We start from the raw sequence: 6,351 nt of genomic DNA on the forward strand, positions 1-6,351 counted from the left end.
TAAGTTCTTTCAAACACAACCTATATATTGTTTCTCCCAATTGGATGTGGGGTGTATTCATCAATTAGGGTAGTGTTAGATCTGTTTGGTTTCATGGATGTGATGTATGATAAATTAATAGAAGTGTGGTAAAAACATGATGAAATATGGATGAGCAATAGTGCAATACATAGATATTATTAATATGAATACTATGTTGTTTTGTATGTTTTAATTTTGTAGGATTATTGTGTTTATTACTATAGAATCTCTTAATTGTCCTCTCAAATTTATACTGATCCTCCACTAATATCATGGGTTGAAAGGTATTTTTTATCAAGCCCACATATAATGTTATATCGGGTCATGAGATGACATTGGATTAACAAAAAAATGAAAAAAACATGGGATGAGTAAATATTTGTGGATCATCCCATTTTTATCCAATGTACCATACAGTATACTGAAATTAATTATATATAGATAAATAGTATTAAGATATCATTTGGTATCATGAATGGGATGTACGATAGATGAATAAAAACATAATGAGATGTGGATAAGCAAGACATATATATGAATAATATGTTGTTTTGTATGTTTTTTATTTTGTATGATTATTGTGTTTATTCTCTTAATTATCAATGTCAATTTCACACAATTTCACTTATATGACACTCATCATCCACTAATATCATGAGTTGAGAGGTATTTGTCATCAAGTCTACAGCTACTATCATATCGGGCCGTGAGATATCATTGGGTTAACAAAAAATGAGATAAACATGGAATGAGTAGAAATTTGAGTCTCATCCTACTTTCATCTTATGTACCAAACGGTATTAAATTAATTTTATAGGATGTTGAATAATGATGGATAAGTAATCACATGTTTTATTTTGATGATTAATTTTGTGATTGATATTATGATTAACTGACGAATTACAATTTTGCCCTTTACTTATAATATAGAATCTTATTTTTAGTATGTATTTATAAAATTAAGATTGTGATTTTTATTGAAAAATGTACATTATTAATAATCCACATGTAAATTATTTTAATTCACCAAAATTATTGAGTATAAATATTATTTATTTTTTAAAATTAAAATTAATAAATTCAGTTTAAAAAAAAGTTTTTTCATGAATAAGGATAAAATTCAATGAAATGTATTAATCATATCTTAAATTATTAGAATTTTTATTCATATTTTTATAATTTTTAAATGAATTTTTCATATATTAAATTCAAATAAAATATATAAATATATCTTCAAGTATTTGAAATTTATATTCATGTTTTATAATTTTATTTAAATGAGGTTTTCATATATTGTTTTTGGGAAGTAAATGATATTAATGTAATATTTTTTAATTAGAAACATAATTACTTAAAATAATTATTTATCCATCATTTATTTGTGATAAATCATCAATGTTTAAATTTTAAATTAGCTAAGTAAGAATGAACTTTATGAGTTAATATGTGCTCTAAAAAATCAAGTAAACATGATATTGATAAGATTATTAATATAATCATATATTTATCATAGCAAGTAAACGCAATATAGATATACAAGTAGAGCTGTCAAACAGGCCAACCTATTGCGAGGCGGGCGAGCCCACCAAAAACACACCTTTTGGCGGGTCGAGGGCAGGCCGGCCCACCATCTCGGCGGACTGGAAATTCTCAACCCAACCCAACCCAAAGTGGGTTGCGGGTTAGGCGGACAGACCCGCGGGTTGGCTCACTACAAATAAAAATAAATAAAAATCATTATAATTAATTATAATTTTTATTTCATAAATAAATATTAATAGAAACATATTAATAAAAATTTTAATTATTAATTTCATACGTGTAAATTTTATATAAAGTAATTAATACAAAAAAAAATTCACAACTCTTATTAAAAAATACACATATCACAATAAAATAAAATAAAATAATAATCCTCCAGGCCCGCGGGCCAACAACCCGCGCGGGTAATGGGCCTAGGCGGGTTGGCCCACCTAGGCCCACTTTTAGTTGGGTTGAACAACCCACTTAAATTGTGTGGCGGAGCGGGCCGACCCTGCAGACCGAACCCAAATTGATGGCTCTGTATACAATATGTCACATCAACGGGTAATTATTGTGTCATTCATGACTTTTGATCTCCTGAGCACTTGTGTGAACATCGGTTATTGTGTCATTCACATATTAGATGTATAAGATGACACATTAACTGATGCTCACGCATGTATCCATGAGATCGAGGGATGACAACGGGACGTGTCTGGGGCGAGTTTTGCTAAACCTGAGCCCATCCCGTCCAATGAACCCGAGGGATCCAATCTGGGTTAAACCCGTTGGATCCGTAAAAAATAAAAAATAAATTTATTACATAAAACTTTTTACAAGTTTTAAAATTAACAAAAATCATTAAATTTAATTTCAATTTTATATTGATAATATTTAAGACAAAAAAATATTATCAAATGTTAAAATTTATGAACTTGCATTTAATTAATAATTATTAACAAAAAAATTGATAATGATATATTTTCAGATTAAAGATATCATAATAAAATAAATTTATTTCAATCCAAAATATTATAAACTCAAATGATGGATAAAATATGTCACTACCCATTGGTCAAAGACTCAAAGTGGCATCATGTAGTAACCCAGAACTCATTTTAAGATAATAATATGTTAAACTTGATTAAGAGTTGGTAATTAATCAATTTCGAAGTATTATTGGACTTCGAAAGAGAATATGGGCTTTTGACTTTGGGCCGGATCGGAAGCTCCGAACCCAGATCGGAAACTCGATCCCAGCCACTTCGGAAGCTCAGCGGAAGCACCGAGATCGGAAGCTTCGATCCTGGAACGGAAGTTCCGATCTCCAGCTGCCAGCAATGCTCGATGACTCAGCCGCGAGTTTTGACAAGTGTTGAACGTAGAGCAAATCGGAAGCTCCGATCGCCCGATCGGACGTTCTGATCCCGACGTGTCACACATGCACGCAGTGAGCTGGATCGGAAGCTCCGATCCTGAAATCGGAAGTTTCGATCCTGGCCGGGAATTTTGCCTATAAATAGGGCTCGTTCGATTTCATTTTGAAATACGAATTTTTGAGTTTCTTTCTTCAGTTATATAGTGTGAGATATACACTTGAGGGCCCTATCGGTTATAATAAAGGTTCTGGAATAACCAATGTGTGGTTATAATCATCCGGGACTAGCGACTCCAAAGGGCTAACTACGGACGAAGGTATGGTCCGAGAATCTATTTAAGTTTTGGGAGTACTTATTAGCTTAGTTAAGGCTTATAGAATTTATGTAGTGATACGGTGAACTTTTGAATATAGGCTTGGAACTTAGGATCTTACTTTACTTGAACTAGCCTAGAGGTACGTACACATTGACTGAGATTGACAGCGAGTATACATGTTTATATGTTGCATTTATTTGGCATTATTATATGGCATGATATATGATTTACCGCTTTCTATATTCATATGTCATGCGCATATACACGTTGAGCCTATACCTTGTTATACCTGACTATAGAGCCGCTCAGCTCTATACTCGATAGTTTGTCACTGAGAGTACCGCGACGGCGGGGGCATTTATGTCTGTCTACTATGGTGTACTAGACGAGTGTGGTTGCACCCAGAGGTTGATCCGTGCGGTGGCAGCACTCATGTGGCGCCGGTTCTGAGCATGATTTTTCAGATGACCCTGTACCAGTCATCATGTTGCATGCATTATATACATATGTTTACTCATGTCTATGTACTGGGCGTTAGCGCTCACGTCCTAGTTGTTATCTTGGACACCCTATTCCATGGGGCAGGTCGCAGGATGGACGGAGCTGGTAGTTCAAGGCAGGACTAGGGAGCAGGAGCCTTGAGGATTTTATTATACAGCAGGATTCGATATAGCTGTATAATGTTTACTGTTTAAGGTTTTTATTTGGTTATATCACTACAGATTTAAGCCTGAATTATGTTACTAAGCTGATATATATTTTATGGTTTTGTTTTCGCATGTTTTACTCTGTAAAGTTATTTTGCTGTATTAAGTTTAATGCATGCTATTAGTTGCCAGTTAGTAGGTGATACCATGCAGGGTCACTACATTTTTGGTATCAGAGCATGCTTAGATTTTGGGATTAGTACTTTGGTTTTAGTTTAGTCTTGAGTAATTCTTGCGCATTTGGGATTTTAATGTGCAATTTTTTTCAGGATATGGCTGACGAGAGTCACGATAGTGTTGGCCAGGGAGGTGGTCATCATCATCATCGCCATCATCATCATGATGATCATCATCGTCATCATGAGGGTAGACGTCGCTACTCTATCAATAAGTTCATGCAAGTGGGACCGAAACCCTTGGTGGGAGGCGAGAATCCTGAACAGGCGAGGAGTTGGATGTCTAAACTCGAGAGTACTTTTCGTGCTTTCGATTGTACCGAGGATCAGAAATTGGAAGTTCTAGAATTCGTTCTAGAGGATCGAGTAAGTTTTTGGTGGGATGTCAAAGCTGCTCAGGCACGTACTGAGAGAGGACAGGTGACTTGGGGGGATTTCTGTCGGGAGTTCCAGAAATTGTATTTTTCTTCGGCTGTTCGCCAAGCACGATCTATGAAGTTGCTTACTCTAAGGCAAGGATCAATGACTATTGATCAATATCAGCAACGATTTCTTGATCTGCTACCTTTCAGTCCTCATATTAATAAGAGTGATGCATCGAAGTATGATATCTTTCTACAAGGTTTGAACCAAGATATCTACTCACAGGTTGTCGTCTGTGATGACCCGGTATCTTTTGAGACTTTGGTGAACCGTTGCCGTCTTGTGGAGACTAGCAACAGGCGGGCACAGTTGATGATGCCAGGACAGCCTAGTGGATCTTTTGAGCCTCGAGCTCAATCTGTTGTGCAATCTGGACCTACGTCTTCTTCTACTCCTACTACTTCATCTGGATCTCGTAGTTCATGAGGTATGTTCCGTTTTGGGAAGAAGAAGAAGAAGGAGGAGTTTTGTAGTCATTGTGGAGGGAAGCATCCTGCAGCTTCCTGTCGGAGAGCTACTGATGCTTGTTATATTTGCGGTCAGCAGGGACATCTGTGGAGAGATTGTCCTCAGCGCATGAGTTCTGTTTGTGGATCGGGATCACAGGTTGGATCTCAAGCTTCTATTGTTTCACGTCAGCAACCAGCACCACAGAGTTCTTCTGGTTATCGTCCCCAGACTCAATGGCTGGTGTTTGCTCTGTCTCAGGAGCAGGCTACTGAGAAAAGCGATCGCATGTTGGCAGGTACCTTTCTGTTATGTGGTATTCCTGCACTTGTATTAATTGATACTGGAGTATCGCATTCTTTTATTTTTAGTCGCTTTGTTAAGAAACATAGATTACCTTATGTATCATTAGATATGGATTTAGTTGTATCTACTCCGTTGGAGCAAGAGATAGTAACTAAGCGTCTAGTGATGGGGTGCCTTCTGGAGTTTGAGGGTAATGTGTTAGCAGCTAATTTGATGATATTAGCGATGGCAGATTTTGACTGTATCTTGGGGAATAGATATGCTGACTTTGTATCACGCTACTGTGGATTGTTATCAGCATCTGGTACAGTTTCATCCGGTTGTGGGTGATAACTGGTATTTTTATGGTGAGGGTGCGCGACCTCCGATGCCACTTGTTTCGGCTCTGAAGGCATGTCATGTCTTGGAGTCAGGTGGGGAGGGCTACCTCATCTATGCAGTTGAATTGTCCACGAGTAGTACGGGTATTGATCAGTTACCGGTTGTCAGCGAGTTTCCTGATGTATTCCCTGATGAGATTCCTGGTTTTCCTCCGGTGCGAGAGGTTGAATTTGGTATTGATTTATTACCAGAAACTACGCCTATATCCCCAGTGCCTTATCGTATAGCACCTTCAGAGATGAGGGAATTGAAACAACAGTTACATGATCTGCTTGATAAGGGATATATTCATCCGAGTGTTTCTCCGTGGGGAGCACCTGTTTTGTTTGTCAAGAAGAAGGATGGATCGATGTGATTGTGTATTGATTACAGGCAGTTGAATCGTGTCACCATCAAGAATAAGTATCCTTTGTCGCGGATTGATGATCTGTTCGATCAACTACAGGGTACTTCTGTTTACTCGAAGATAGATCTGAGATTTGGATACCATCAGATGCGGGTACGAGACTCAGATATATCTACGAATGCTTTCAGGACCAGATATGGGCATTATGAATTTTTGGTGATGCCATTTGGTTTGACGAATGCACCGGCAGTCTTTATGAATCTAATGAATCAGATATTTCGAGAGTATCTGGATAGATTTGTCATCGTCTTCATTGATGATATTC

The sequence above is a fragment of the Henckelia pumila genome, chromosome 2 (assembly GCF_033568475.1).
Source record: "Henckelia pumila isolate YLH828 chromosome 2, ASM3356847v2, whole genome shotgun sequence".
Classification (NCBI taxonomy): Eukaryota; Viridiplantae; Streptophyta; class Magnoliopsida; order Lamiales; family Gesneriaceae; genus Henckelia; species Henckelia pumila.